The 16,499-nt window shown below is 39.1% G+C and overlaps 1 protein-coding gene across 10 annotated transcripts in view; it reads left to right on the top strand.

The window, feature by feature from the left end:
- The window catches only part of NDFIP2 (Nedd4 family interacting protein 2), a 119,964-nt gene extending 104,375 nt beyond the window's left edge, over window positions 1-15,589 (top strand). For 6 of the 10 annotated variants that reach the window (XM_048946419.1, XM_048946387.1, XM_048946349.1 and 3 more), the window contains 2 exons: window positions 2,012-2,081; window positions 11,030-15,589. The gene's annotated coding sequence lies outside the window, so the exon portion shown is untranslated. The remainder of the gene's footprint in view (window positions 1-2,011; window positions 2,082-11,029) is intronic. The other 4 variants (XM_048946396.1, XM_048946381.1, XM_048946376.1 and 1 more) reach the window with 2 other exon arrangements.
- Window positions 15,590-16,499: the final 910 nt, after the last annotated feature.

Here is a 16,499-nt window from a genome sequence, read left to right as displayed (position 1 = left end):
GAGCACATGTGGTAACTAACTCTTATCAAATCTGACATCAGATCACTGATATACTAATTTCTGAAAAATACGTGGAACTTCTTGGATTTAAGCTCAAGGAAGTTTAAACCCAGATAGTCATCCTCCAGTGGGTTTTATGCAAAGCCACTCTAGTTGAAGAATATAAATAGTATTCTCTTAGAAATACCTCTAAATCAACTTTGAGACATTACAAGTCCATAACTTGTCTTGCTATAGGGAAATTGTCTGGAAACTTTAATTTTTCAAAGGCAAGCAAAGATGACTTTTCCAGATATCGTGCAGAGGAAGCCTAATTGTGACATCTCTAGAAATGTTCAGGCCATGACTGCCAATTTTAAAGCCAAGAAACACTCTGTAAAAAAAGAGTGACAAAAAAATCTCTTTGGAAACTTTGGGTTCAGTGGCTGGCTGAGCAAATACGAATCCTGAAAAGACAAGACTCAATTTCTACATAATTACCAAGCATCGGAAAAAAGCCCAGTGGGATTTAAAGAGAACCTTTAAATCAATTCATCAATTTCTAAAGCAGAGATGTAATCTTGGGTTGAATATTTTGCATGGCTTGCAGACTTTCAGAAATGATCTAATTCTCAATTAATTTCCACACGACATTTCTCTATGTCTTCATTGGCTTAATCTCTATGATCTTTCCAAAGGACTTTTGCCACTTGAAACAAGTGAAAGCTGGCCTTTTAAAAGCCATGGGCTGAGGATATGTCTGTATGGCACAGTTTTCAGTGTCATGCAGAGATACCGGAAGCAGCCCTGGATGATCTTGAACACAGAACTCCACCCAGGCTTCTATCATTCACTTCTCAGCTGAACTATTAGCCTATGAAAGACTGCACTGATCCAAAAAGCTGTTTAAAACTGTTCTAAATAGAAGCCTGTTTAGATTTTCCTTGGCCTTTTTGGGCCATCATATCCTGTTAGGCAGACTCACCAAAAGTGGCTGGAAGGAAGAAAGAAAACCACTTACTTGTGTGAGAAATGACTTGTCCAATGTAAGCTAAATACACTGCATCCCCTATGGAAGGTGTAAGCAAAGGGGAATGCCAAATGCAATTATTTACTGTTGATCCTGATCTTTGAGATTCTCTTCCAAGAAACAAGCACACTAGTGTACAGCAAGGAGGAGGAAAGTGTTTCTAGTGTGGCTGAGTAGGTTAGCCACAGGCCTAGAGACCTGATCTAAAGCACTTGGGCTGAAGTTTTCAAATGCCTCTGCCTTCCCACTGGTGCACTTTAACACAGTGAGAACTAGTTCTTCCAAAGCTCATATGAATATGACTCCTGACTATGTATGAGATTTTAAAAGAAAGACATAAAGCTTCCTAAAATGCTGTGTACTATTATTCACACTATTTTGTGGTGATTTTGATTATTTTGAGGGAAGTCTCCACAAATCACGTGACATACGATTTCCATCAGTAACAATTTCTTTTCTTTTTTTTTTCTTTTTTTTTCAGTAGCCAGCTGTTTTATCTGCACTACATTAACTGCAATTTCAATTAAAAAATACACCTCCTTTGCAAAAGCCAGGAATTTCATTCACCATATGTGTCTGAATTCCTTTATGTTATCCTAACACACACAGTTGTAAAGCTAGACTTTAACAATGAAATTAGTGTCATGGATAAAAAAAAATAACAGCTTTAACCTTTAGGTGCACCTGTTTACAGCAACTAGGCAGACTCAGGCAGGGCGTGTATGTGTGTCAGTCTGCCACTGCAGCTGTTCCGTTACCATAAAAAACACAGTATTTATAAAGTTTTAAGGCTTTCTGAACTCTGTAACTTCGGCTTACAAAAGGAGGTTGTAATGCTATGTCTGGACTGTGATAATAGTTTAGATAAAGATCCAGCATGTGACTCCTAATGACAGCATTAAGTCTATTCTAAGGATCTATATCAAAATATAAGCAGTAAAACAGACAGCAAATATGAACCGTGAAGAATTAATGATTAACTGCTCACTGCATGCTTCACAGGGAACAGCACTGCCATTGAAAGAGTCCACTGTGAAAGGAGTTAATGCTCAATCTGAAGTTACATGGCAAGGTAAAAATCAGAAATGCAGTGTCTAAATTTGCGTGTGCCTTTCTGCGCAAGACGGTTAACAATTGCAAATAAATATCAGGTTTATTCATGTCCTACAACTGATTCTATATGGGCAGGACATCCCTGTACCTTTGCAGACCTCCACACCATTTAATTTAATGGCAGTCCCAGGGATGTCCAACATGTATTCAGCTATGGTGTAGGAGCTGAAGTTATGACATCCAAGTAATCTCTCAGACAGTATATTACATTTTAATTACTCTTTAAAGATGGCTTGTTGTTTCTTTCAAGAGAAATTATGTGCGATTGCACTCATTAATCTTTGTGTGTTCTGTAATTTCAGCAACCCATAACATTTGAAAGCTAACTCTCAAAGTGTTGCCTTGTAAATTACTTCTGTGTTAACATATGGGACTTCAAACTAACATCACTGAGAGAACTAACTGGAAACCCTGGAGAGTCCAATACCATAGTTTATGACAGCCTGTGAGAATGACTTAGACCTTCGTTAGCACTTGGAATTGCTGCCTCACAAGTGCTCTCTTCCTTCTCTGCAAGGCTAAACTCTTGGCTCCTGCTGCTTTGGAAATTCAGTGGGAGACTGAGAAAGTGGACAAGAGCCTCTGCTTTTCTCAGAGACTAAATCCTTCCATCAGCTAGTGTGTTATGGGCCACTGCTGTCCACTTCAGCAGCTTATCGGTAAATCTTTTTTGCTGCTGTACGGGGTGATGTTGGAGATCTACCTGTGAGGCCCCAGCTATGCAGTTCCCTGCAGGCATGCTGCAGCTGAAATCTTTACCTGCCTTCCCAGACTGAATGCCAGGAATGCTACCGTAAAGGGTGTTACTGCACAAAACTCCTTCTGTAATCAAGGGAGGAAAGTAGACAGCCTCAACAGTACGTTCGTCCTACCCCAGATTTAAATTGCCTTATTGTGGAAGACTGCACTGACGGCTTGAAACGATGGTGCTCCAACATCAGCACTTGCTGGAAGTAAGTGTGTATCTGTTTACATAAGCCAAGGATTGAGTAGGGAAGTCATATTTATGCCAATACAGTTCTATTTATGGCACCTGTATTTATCTTGCAACCATGAATGTGCCTAATGAAAATGAGGATAAGATCCAGTATAGTGAGGAAAGTAGGTTATGATGTTCTCTTCCTACAACTGCAGAAAATTTTCAGAGTGAAACAAGTACCTAACAGTTTGGGTTACTCTTTTGGCTGTACTGGTGTAACTTCTGATTGCTCCACCTTCTGGCATAGTATCTCACCACTTTACAACCAGTGCAGCACAAGCTGATTCCATTTATACTTTTCCAATGTCTTCTAAGTTAACCTTCTGTGGTGGGCTGATGTTCGCTGGCTATCAGATGCCCACCCAGGTACTCTCTCTCTTCTCCTATATAGGCTTTCCTTGCATTATTGGCATCATGGATGCTGGGCCTTGGCCCTGACTCACAGAGGCCTCTGGGGACCCCCACAGCCAACTGTTCATACAGGGCACCTCCATGTCCTGGCTCTGGTGGGATGGAGTGAACTTCCCGTCATCCTGTGGTGCCTTAAATGACACTAGGCATGCATTTAGAGATAACTGTGTCGTGCACTGTTGATCATAACATCAACCACAGGATTTGATTATCTGTTTTAAGGATTTTATTTCAAAATCTGTTTATTCTTTATATAGTGTTCGGGGCAGTTGTGATCCCCTTACCAAAAGACAGTAATATTTTGCATCATGAGGAGATATCATTCAGTACAAATTAACCCAGTGAAAACTCATCTGGTGAATGTGAGAATGAATAAACCAGCCTATGAAGGGATGCACAAAGGCTGTTCTGAAAGTAATGCCTTCTGTTTTATTATGTTGACCCACAGCGTCAGAGGCAGGTGATGGTGGAATGGCTGCAGAGGTTGAACCTACCCAGCAATTCATTTTCTTTGGAAAAAAATTATTCCTTTTTATTCTTCCTTTGAAAAGGCGTTTAGAATTCTCTAAACTGTTTTCCAGTCTTTATTTTAAATTAATCATTGCATTGGAATATCCAGATTTATAAGTTAAGAAAATCATCTTTGCGTTACAAAACCACATTGTCTTTTAACTTAGTGGCTTCTTTCCAAAGCAGGAAGTTAGGAAAAAACAGCAACTTTATAGCCAGAGTAAGATAAATAATAATCTCCTAAGGGGGAATGCTATTTATACTCCCTTTGTATTTGTATTTCCTATTCTGTCCTCTTCCCCATTCCAGTGACTGTAATTAAAATCATAGCATCTAATGTAATTTTATGATTCCTTTCCAGTGCTAATGCTGTTTTGCCCCCTTCAGAAATTATAATGATGCGATTGCTGGTGTAGCCAAGCCAAAATGAACAGCCTACACTTTAATGTGTAATTTCAATCTGCTCTTTATAGGTGGGTTGACAAGTTTAAATAGGTGGCGATTTTGTAAATGTCTTATCATGAATGGTCTTGATGTTACACATGCTCTTAAAACCACACCACTGTACAAAAGTACTCATCTTTCCAAAGGCGGTATCTCAGAAGAGGAGGAGGTGAGATGGATTTCAGCTGGAGTGGACTCACACAGCTCTTTGTTAATAGCTCTTGTAGATCTCTCTATAAGTAAATCCGACTTTTTCATTGAGAATAGAGAAAAATGTTGTATAATTTGTCAGGATTGTGTTGCTTATCTAGGAAGATAGCTGTGAAGTGTAGGCATATATGTCCTAGAACTGCGTGTTCTAGATTAGTCATCATAGACCTGGATATAGACTGTTATATAAATGTGCTGTTGTCGTCATCATTATCATTATCAAAAAAAGAGATTGGAAACAATTTTTTGCTCATGAACTGCAAGGAGCTGGGAGCACATAAGCATAGAAGACACGAAGCACTTCAGGAAAACAGTTGCTCTCAGTGGCTGTGTTTATGCGGCAAAATGCATTTCTTCCTACTGAAGCAAAATAATCATGTCACTGTAGCCAAGGCAGTGGCACCAGTGGAGCGGCTGTAGGCATTGATGCAGGACTGGTGGAAGTGATCCCTAAGTAGCATCTCCCTGGGACAGCCCACAAGTCTGGCGTCACAGGGAACCAGTTATCTCATTTCAAAAGCAGAAGAGCTAACTGGTGCTTATGAATCAGATGAGGGGTGTTAGATAGTCAGAAGTGAATGGGGTGAAGGGTGCCAAAATGTTTGGAAGCAGCAGAATAGCTATTATTTCCTAAGGTATTTTACTGCTGGCTCTGGTGACATCTAAGACATCTGTCCCACACTGACTCAAGTGGAGATGCAACATTTAAGCCTGATAGGGAATGTGCATTTCGGTACACACTTTGAGGACTATAGTTCTTTAATTATTGCAATTATGAGGGCATTTATAATGTAGCATTATTTGCGTGTTGTTCTCAGCAGGAACTTCAGAGAGCTGAAACCTAATACAAAATACAGCAGAATTATCCTATCAAAAACTAATATCTTTGGAGATGCATGAGTCACTAAGCAAATAAAAAAAGTAAACTGAAACAATGCAGTATTAATTGACAAGGCTTTTTCAGGATGAATAAATGTTCTCTCACACAAATCCAAACAGTGCCAGATACAGTGGCCTGCTGCTTAGTATCTTCAAGCACTACTTCTTTGCAAATGCTAAATAATAATTGTGGTTGGATGTTGATAAACGTTTTCTTCTCTCTCTGTAACTGGCTGTTGCAGGAGCTTCATTTCCTTCAAGTATTGTTCACCTCTGACTTCCCAGTAAAGTCCTGCTCTATTTCCTACTCAATTTCTGTAAGAAAAAGGGAAGCATAAGGCCTAAATGTTTGGAGTAGTTTTGTTTTGGTGCTTTTTTTGTTTGTTTGTTTGTTTTGTTTTTTTGCTTGTTTGCTTGCTTGCTTTTGGTAGCCTGACACTAGAACTCAGATATATCTCAAATATGAAGGGGAAATTTTAAAACTCTGCTAATAAAGGCATTCAAAGAACCTACAATTTATCAGATCCCTGGCAGCACCATAACCCTTTTCTTTTATAGTTTTGCCCGGTGGTGAAGATGAACTGGATGACAGTTTTCAGAAGATTTGCACAGAAACTGTATGAAGGAAAGGAAAGCTGCCCAGCCTATGGCTGCTTCATCACACTGCTATGAACATGGAATAGAGGTGGCAGAATTAAATCCATCAGAATACCTGAGCTGCAGTAAGAACAAGCACTGCCCAGTGTCTAATGACATAAAGAAATGCTGACATAAAACAGTGAAACATACCTTTATCCATCCCTCCTCTCAAGCCAACGACGGATCTGAGCAAAGCTCAGTCATACCTAGAGCTTTTCCAAATCGGTAATGTGCGTAAGAGCTGTCTGGCAGATGTGGAATAAATCCAAAACAAATGCAGGCCGTGCAAGCTGACTGCATATGCAATGCAAGGGGCAGAGCGTGGGGCTGCTGCCTGCTGCTGCTCTTTGAGGTGGTCAGAGACCATCTCAGCAGATGGGACCAAACTGTCTTGTAGCTGGTGATCTCAGATATAAGGTTTTGACCTGGGCCAAAGCTACCAGACATCACAAAGTCACAAACAAGTCTATAAACATATCAAAATAAACCCAGAGGGAGCCTCTCAGCAGAAAGGAGGGAGAGGAGGAGTCATGTACAGAAAAATCTAGGAAAAACCCTCTATGTGCTAGAGTGCTTGCAGGCAATGACACGAAACAGATCTCAGTTCTTCTAGGTGTTCTCAGGCTAAAGCAGTTCTTTTTTAACAAGGTTATTTTTTGTGAGACTATAAATGTTAAAATATGATCAAAGCAACAGTTTGTTCATTAATAATATGGCCTAGAACTGGGCAGTGATTCCTAATTGTGAAATGGGTAGTACTCAACCTTGCTTTCTGATTGGCTTTAGGGAGCTTGAATGCATGGCCTTATTTCACTGCAAAGCCCTGGCAGACTTTGCACATTAAAATTCTAAACTGTCTAAGTAGGTGTGAAACTAATTTTGTGTTTATTTTTTAAAAACCACCTATGATCATTTAGGACCATCCACTTCACTTTGGGAGGCCCTTACCTAGCTGCAGGTGGGCCCTAGGAGACAATAAAGCCCACCTCAGAGAGGATAATTTCTCTAATATCATAACCTGAATATTTATAGCTTCTGGAATCGTTGTAGCTACTTATCCATGTTTCCAGCCACAACTTTTCTTAATAAGAAGGGCTTTGAAAAACTTGCTAAATCTGGACATAAAAGGAAACAGAAGTTTTCCTAGTGCAGTGGAATTTTTTAAAAGTCACATAGTAACTTTATTGATGAAACAAGGAAGAAAGCACTTTTCCACCAGACTTTGCAGAGCTTATTTACAAAACACAAGATTTTTTCATTAACGTGTAGGCAAGGCAAAGTCATGACGAGGTTTCCTGCAAAGTGAGGACACTTATGTGGCTAGTCATTTCATCAGTAGGTTATCTTACTCTCTTGCTTGTGGTGTTTTAATATGTTTGAGAGACAAATCTTGGGGAAAAAAAAAAAAATCAAAGAGAAATGAAAGAACTCAGAGGAATTTTGGCTTTTTAAAGTTTTATTTAATATGGGAAAACGTGTGCTACATCCTATTTACACAAATACAAAAATGTTTGCAAATCACCTTGTACATCTATAACATCAACTGATATTTCTTTACCTTGCAGTTCACTTAGTTACTTATAGAGGGAACTTACGTGTCAAAAAAATTTGTCAGTGAAGTCCAAAGAGCAGTGAAATCACAATGGCTGTGGTTTGCCCTCAGATTCATAAACCTGAATTTGGGTATCTAAACAGGTATCTGCTAAGCTTCCTTTTCTGTCAGTGAAAAGCAAAGATTCAATTACCTAAGAATGAGTAGTACCTGGGACCACCTGAGATGCCCAAGTGTCTCCCACCATGTTCTTTCTGATGCTCCAGAGATGATCAAGCCACCTGTGTATGGGTCCTGTGTATTTCCGCTAGCCTTGTACAGGTGATCTGGATAGCAGTGGCTGTCTCAAATGCAACAAATGTATTAAGCAACAGAATCATGCTTTGTGTGAAACCAGGGCTGAACCCTTGCCTCCATCACTTTGTATCAGTACACTGCAATATGCTTGTGTTACCTCGTAGTATTTCTGTACTCTGTAGTATTTCTCAGTTCTACTGTTCAGTGATTTGTGAGAGGTAGGATGCTTGGCTTTGCCAGGCTTCTCAACCCTTATTTATGGTTGCACATAGCTCTGAGAAGACAGAAATTATGGCTTTAATAACATTCTCTCAAATAGACAGATTTGGAGAACATGTTAACAGTTAGCATGTAGTTTGATTAATGCAGAAACATAAACGTGTATGTATAAATCAGACATTTACTATATTGAGAAAGCCATGGCTGATAACTCATTTTCTTCTTAGTATGTATTTATTTCTCAAACTAAAAAGATCTGATAAATGTCAGAATAATTCTAGTTTGTGAATTCAGCTACATCCAGGACAGCGGCACTAAGCAGCTCTGTGCAATCAGAACAATGTCCACAGCTAGCATGAACAATAATATCCCTACAGGAAAGAGTTCTGATAAAGATGGGTGAATACTAGCTAAATTACTAGCTAAACTTCCAGAAATTGGGCCAAATTTTCAAAGATTCTGCTGCCAATAACTTCACCATACATCTGGAAGGATGGAAAGGGCTTTTGAAAACGTGGCCATCCTTTCTCAGAGATTCAAGAAGATCCCAAAAGCACAAACAAGTGAGGTGGATTTATCTGCTGAATGAGGTTGCAGACCTAATACTAGTAGATTTTATATCACCTGGGGAAGTTATAAAGCTTTTCACGAATGAAGAGTTACGAAGTGTTGCAGTTCTGTGGAAGTCGAGGCCTGTGTCTGTGTTACTACTACATCCGTAAATGTAGGGACTTAAAGCTAAAGTGTTGTTTTCCTCTAAATCAGAATAATGAATGTAAATGCGTGCAAAGAATGAGTCAGCAATACCATTCTCTATCCTGTGAGTAAACAATTGCTCTGGAAACTATCTACCATCAGTTCCAAAGCTTTTACCATAAGGCACTAAAAACCAAGAAACTGTTCTTTCCAACCAGGAGGACTTCCCTCCCCTAAGACAAATCTTGCAAACAGTAAACTTGAGCCAGCTCCGGCCCTGTTTGTACCCAGAAGGAGGAGGCTTTGGTTCTTTAATTAAGAGGTCTATTTTTTTTCTTTTTTCCTGTGCGGTGTTGGAAAAATAAAATAAGAAGACTGATTGATTATAACAACAAGCTGAGCACCAGATGTTTTATGAATATATGGCTTCCCCGGCCCACACCCATGTACATGTAAGAGAAAAAGAAAAACAAAGGACTGTTTATAATTGTCAGAATATTAAAACCTTTGCTTATTCAATGTTCTTTCTTCGCTGGCCTGTTCATGCAGCCAAAAAATTGATTTATGACACAGACCATTCATTGCTTGAGTTTTACTTTCCAAACTTGGTAGAAATATTTCATGGCCATAGTCAGATGTCTTTCTTTATGTAAATTTTGATAATTTTGAGGCTATCTTTAAACCAGTTCCTGAAACCACAGGCCATAATAACTCATTTGGTTTCAAATGCTCTGCTCAGTCCCATCAAGATGAATAGCTGGATTCAGTGTCCACTGCCAAAAGAAAGGAACATTCCCTTCTCCTGTTACATAACATTAAGACACTTGAGTGGGAGAAATGGAAACCGAGGCTTATGAACTAACAGGTATGCTGCAGCATTGGGGCTTTCTTCCATGCTTTAGGCTGTCTTTTCCAAACTGGTATCAGAAATTCAAAAACTGCTCCCCTGATTCGCTAATGCAGTTATTACCATTACAGCAGCATTGCCATGAAAGAAAGGCTATAGGCCAAAGTTTTCCTGCTTTATCCATACAAACACTTCAGTTTGCTTTTAAAAGACTTATTGTTTCAGTGATGCAAAGTTTGGTCCAAGAACATAGTAAAAAAACCTCTTCATAACACTATTTTAGTGTTTCTATAAAAATCTGAGTTTCCTTTTCCAGAGCTGTCAAAAAGTAAAATCCTTCTTGGGATTCATTACTAACTTTAATCCCTTGGATAACAAAGCATTTGAATATGGTTTTTTATGGCATTATCAGTTTCATGGATTTATCATTTCACATCATTTGATAATATTCCAAAACACGCTTCACACTTCACAAATTGGTTTGAATCTCATGCAGCCACACTTTAAAGACAGACAGTAAAACTGAGCAGCATGCTTTAACAGGAAACAACAACTTCCTTGCGTAAGGCTACTATTAGCTTTAATTAGGATCTTGAACTGCTTGAATCTGTGCTTAACATGTGCTTCGCTTTGATCTTACTGAAATGACCAATGACAATACTGCCTTGTTTAAATTTCAAGATGTCTAATGCCACATAAATTAGATGTCCAAAAAAGTGCCCCGTTTTTCTGTTAGAACAGCTTTCCAGATGTTTTTATAATCTGTGCATTTAAATGTAGTTATCTCCCTTAGCATTTTCTCTGAATCAGATACATACACATGTATGTTTGAGTTTAGCTTAATTTCTGCAATAACTAAGGCTTAGGCCATCACATGGTGAGGTCCATGTATCTGTGTCTTGCTCAGTCCTCCTCTGCAATAACTTTTGAACAAGTCACTATGTGAAACCCAAACTACCAAGCAGGAAGTCCCAGAAACCCTAACAACACTGAAGGCTGCAGAAACAAGAGAGAACCTGATAAGGGCTGCTACCAAGGGAAAAGCCATTATAATTTAGCTCTGTGGCATTGCAGATGACCAGTATGCACACACTGATCAGTGCAGGACAGCACATATTTCTGCTTTCCTGACTGAAAATAAGGGGGAATGTGTGGGATAGGAACTCACAAGGGAACAAAACTGACTTGACCCACTGTTCACTTTTTTTTTTTTTTTTCTCCCAGGGTGTATCTGTGGGTATGCAGCACAATTAACATGCTACTGGACTATGACAATTTTATGAAGTTGTCAACTGCCAGCTGAGGACCTTGGAATTTTCTTAGAATTCTTCCTTTTAACCAGAGAAGGGGAAAAAGGGAAAAAATGGAATTGAGATTGCAGTCCATTTCTGAGACTTAAATATTTTGTGTACCAGACATCCCACTCCAAGTCTTGATCCTAATGGACAGGTCAGCAGTGTTTTTCTGGTGCATAATGGAGGTGAGATTTTGTCAGGATACTTATTCTCAGTAATATCATCAAATATACTGCAAAGTTCCTCTTCAGTCTACAAGCAGAAACATCTGATAATACACAAATGTTTATGACTTACACACTTGAAATCGAAGCACCAGATTTCTCTTCTACAAACAAGATTTCAGTATCCTCGATATTAAAATAGTGAAAAAGTATCGTAGCCTAGAGGAAATGCAGTATATTTTTAGCCCTTTTCCTAACCATTTTGATTTCTTGTTGAATTTTTTTTTTTTTCCCATTGACAACACCAGGGAATGTTTTTCAAAGTCTTAATGCTGGACAAAATATATGTGAATAATGGGACCTAAAAAGCATTCCAGTAAATGAATTCTTTCTTACAGTATGTAGCAAAAGTAGATATTGCATGAATAATATAACTAGAATACTAATTAATGCATTTAATTTTAGAATAGGGTCATTAAGAATCCTGATTATGCCAAGTAATAAGTGGAAATTAATCTCCTCAGGCTTTTTGTGTGTGTGAGTATGTGTGTCTGCATTTTCCCTCCTAACATGGAGACATGGAATGAAAGAAAGTTCTGAACTGAGATGTGGATTAGCTTTGAGCACATGGTGGCAGTGAATGCAGTCTTTTTCTGTGTTACAGAACTCCTAGTTATTTACAGTGCTCTGTAATATTGTCAAAGAAAAAGATTTCAGCAGCTGACATACAGTAGGTGGTTAGCAATCGGAGAAGTGGAGGCTCAGGAGAGACCATTTTGCTGTCTACAGCTCCCTGAAAGGAGGTTATAGCAAGGTAGGGGTCAGCTTCTTCTCCAAGGTATCCATAAATAAGACAAGAGCTAGTGGCCTCAAGCTGAAGCTGGGGAGGTTCAGGAAAGATAGATATCTAGATGTCAGGAAAAATTTATTCTCTGAAAGAGTGGTAAGGCATTGGAACAGGCTGCCCAGGGAGGTGATGGAGTCACCATCTCTGGAGGTGTTCAAAAAAAGTAGAGATCATGGCAGTGAGAGATTTGATTTAGTGAGCATGGTGGAGACAGGCTAACAGTCTTTTCAAGACTTAATGATTCATGGACTCTATGATATTCCTGTTTTTTTTAACACCTCTGCCAAAAGATATCAGATCCTCTTTTCTCTGTTAAACATTCATTTAGAATTATCCTGCTTTAAAAAAGATACATGTAATTGTTCTTGGTGGAAATAACAATAATAAAATGTCTTAAACTGGGAGCACAGTTCCTCCAGGCTCTCTACATAATCTAGAGACACCTGCAAAATGCAACTCAAAGTTTTGATGGGTTAAGTCACTCACTCTCTGCTAAGTGCTCTTGAGCAGCTCTGGCCCTACCAGTGGAACCTCTGTACTGCTGGTTCTGCCCAGTCCCTGAGCTGTGAGTGCCCTCAGCATGTTCTGACATCAGCTCCACATACAAGGTACATGGAGGAGTTCGTATTGAGTCTCTACTTATCAGTAACTTATTGCTGAGGAAGAGGTATGTGTTAGGGGAGAAGATGAGGTCTTTGGAGATGTGGAAGAATGAGCTGATTCCTTTTATGCATTTAGATTCTTCCAGTTACAGTGTGAGCTACTCGTGAAGCTATTTCTAAAATCTATATAAAAGCTTTACCTGAATCTTCCCTGGCTTAAAATCCTCAAAGCTACTCAGGTGTGAAGAGCTCAGTACTACTTAGAGTCTGGGCCTCATTTTCCACCCGTGTAAAGAAACGGCTGCCATGTGTCATAGGAATTGAGGTATTGCAAAGGAGCTCTCATAGTACAGGCAATAAAAGCTGAATGTTTTCTGCTTGCATGCTTCAATCACAGATCAGAAAATCCTTTAGTTTCCAGATTTTACACATAATTTCATCTGAATTTACACTGAAATGCACTAAAATCCCTAAAGATTTCAATTCATCTAAGTAAATGCTGCTCTCTGTAGCTAAATGTGGATTTCAAGAGCCTACATTTATAGTGACATTTCAAAAATTGGAGCTGCAGAATTGACCGTGGTCTAAGAATATTCCATGCAGTGCTTCAGAGAGCTGTATCAAGACTGGGGAGTGGACAATGTAACTTTGAACAGCTGAGAATCTTTTTTTTTTTTTTTTTTAAGTTAAGAATGGAAAATACATGAAATATCAGACAGTTTGGCAGTTAAAGCAGACAGAAGACAGCAAGAGAAATCATGATATAATAAATAAATGAGAGGAAGAAATATTTCTTTCTCTACATTTTCCACACAGGAACACTTAGGTGCAACTTTTCATTTTTCTTTTTTTTTTTTTTAATGGACCTATGTCAAATACATAAGGAACCTGATAATGACATTAATACTAACAAAAGATGGAATTTGATGCCTTTAAATATGCGCATTGTGATCTCTGATTTATTTTACACAAACCAGACAGTATCAGCCAGAGATAATCCTTGTCACAGAACAGAGACAGTGTTTCTCATTCAAAAATAGACTTCTGCTATATATAGCCTACTTTATTATAAACTTTATTCTTCAGTGATTAAATTATTTAGTTCCTTATGAGGTATAATAGTGTAGTCCAACACCAAAAGAATCTCTCAAAGCTGATCACTTCAGTTAGGATGTATTTCACTGTTCTCAGTTTTTAACTCAGTGGAATAATGGGGCAACAATTTTGATTCCATTCATAAAAGGAAAAGAAAAAATATAGCAAAACAACTGGAAAACAATCTTTTGGGGAGATGGTCCTGCCACATTTTGATTTTATGTGCCACATAGTGCAGAATGGCTGCATCCTTTTCCATTCAGAAGGACAGCCCATGCAGGTACCCACCATTTGAGCAAGAACCCAAAGCTCAGTGTAACTGGGAAATCTGAGAGCAATTGCATGAGCAATGACTGAAACCTCCATGCCTCCTGTAGAAGTTGTGCTACCATTTAGTCAAAGCTTACTTAGAAAGCTCAGAGATCAGAGATAAACAGTTTATTTCCTTCTAGATCCAAATTCTAGGGATAAATGGGCTGCTGGTGAGAAACACATGGATTCAAATCACTTTCCATTTATCCCATTAGATCTTGGATTCAGGTTAAAAATTTCCACTGGGGAACTGAATACTAATAACCGGGTTCTTCAGAGTGGCCCTCTTTTTCTGTCTTATTGAAACTGCTGCATTTTAAATAAATATGAATTGAGTGAAGGAGATGACAATGAGTTAGTTAGAAGGGAAAGGTCAGTTTTTATATCAATCCTGGACTTAGGGGTTTTGGATGATGAAAAACTCAACATGAGCCAGCAGTGCACACTTGCAGCCTGGAAAGCCAATGGTATCCTGGGTTCCTTCATAAATGGGGTAGCCAGAAGGGCAAGAGAGATGATTATCCCCCTCTATTTGTTCCTTGTGAGGCCTCCAATGCAGGAAAGAAAGCTGTTGGACAGGGTCCGGAACAGGGCCATGAAGATGATTCAAAGGCTGAACGCCTCTTCAATGAAGACAGGCTGAAGGAACTGGGCTTGTTCAGCCTGGAAAGAAGAAAGCTGTGGAAAGACCTCACTGTGGCCTTCCAGTATTTATAGCGAGTTTATAAATACGAGGGAAATCCCCTTTTTACATGAGTAAATAGTGATAGGACAAAGAGGAATGGTTTAAAACTAAAGGAGGGAAGATTTAGACTAGATGTCATAGGAAATTTTTTTACTGAGAGAGTGGTAAGGTGCTGGAACGGTTGCCCAGAGAGGTGGATGCCCCATCCCTGGAGGCGTTTAAGGCCAGGTTGGATGGGGCCCTGGGCAATCTGATCTAGTACTTGATCTAGCAGCTGGCAGCCTTGTCTGTGTCAGTGAGATTGGAACCTGATGATCCTTGAGGTCCCTTCCAACCCAAGTCTTTCTATGATTCTATGGTGGCTCTCTTGTGACATGCAAAACAGAATGGTTTCCACAGAACAGCTTGTGTGTTTGCTAGCCTGATTATGTGCTTTGAAACACTGAAGGAAACATTTTAATTTCACATATGTATGAGGCATAGAGAAGATTCGAATGCTGTCTTCCTACACTGGGTAAGATTATTCTAGCCAGTAAGACATACGTCTCCTCTGATCTGTGAATTGCTTCAAAACTCCTCAATAAATGTAGCCACTCTTCATCAGCTTGTTTCAGAAAGATTCTGATGATCCAGCCTGTCACTTCTGAAGGTTTTCCTCATTTTTTTTGTGCCAGTCAAAATTCAGCAAATCCAATTCACGTTGAAGAACCAGTTGAAACTTAGTCACCTTTTGGTTCAGCATTTCTAGGTATGTTGTAGGAGAGAACTGCACTCATGAAATGGAACACTGGAGCAAACATCCCCAAAGTTTACAATGCTTCTGAGAACTTCAATTGCTCTTGAGCTCCTTGTTCAGCGTGTCTTCTAAGGTAGGTATAATATTCCATATTAGCCACAGAGAGTTATCAGAAGGCCAAACACTGTGCAATATTAGTTTTCCATCTGCATAAGCTCCTTCAGAGATGGGTGCGACCAAACCGGAATTTTCTAACCCTTCAGGGCAGAAGTACGAAGGGAGAGATTCAATCAAGGCAGCAGCATAAGCTGCCAAGTCTTTGGACAGGAATAAGAGAAATCTTCAGCTGCTAGTGCTAATCCTCCCAGAGTTACAATTTGTTCAGAGCACTGCCAATCATTTTTACTTTTTTAGCACACTGCATTCCCGTATGATTTTCTTCTTTTTTTTTTTTTTTTCCTGTGGGATTTGAATAATTGGAAATTACTCTCTGAAGCTGTGGAGAGATTTCCCTGTTGAAGCATTGCAGTGTCAAGCCCTACACAACTGGCATGGCCTGATATTACTGCATTGCTTGAGTTAAGGTTTGCCTAATACTAAATGAGAACTTTTTTTTGAGAGAGAAGTTATTCAAAGATGGTAAATTTTAAATAACAAGGTGTGAATGACTCATAAAAATGGTGTAACAAATGTTTTGTAGAATCCTCCTACATTTTAGAGCAGTGCAGAATATCTGGAACTAGAGAAGTTCCCAGAATTTTGCTTAAAACAACAACAACAAAAGGCTCCTGTTTCTTCTCAGCTTGAAACCACCTGATCCTCATCTAAACCTAGAAGACTGACATTCTCTTTGTTCTCCGCTTCAATCAATTAAGAATACGTACACAGCTTTTTTGAATCTACTTACTGCTTACTTATGACATTAGAAGGATGTTCCAAACTGGTGGTCACTGAATTC

This window comes from Lagopus muta, chromosome 1 (genome assembly GCF_023343835.1).
Source record: "Lagopus muta isolate bLagMut1 chromosome 1, bLagMut1 primary, whole genome shotgun sequence".
Taxonomy (NCBI): domain Eukaryota; kingdom Metazoa; phylum Chordata; class Aves; order Galliformes; family Phasianidae; genus Lagopus; species Lagopus muta.
Note: the sequence above shows the minus strand (reverse complement) of the source record. Positions and strands in the feature narration are given on the sequence as shown.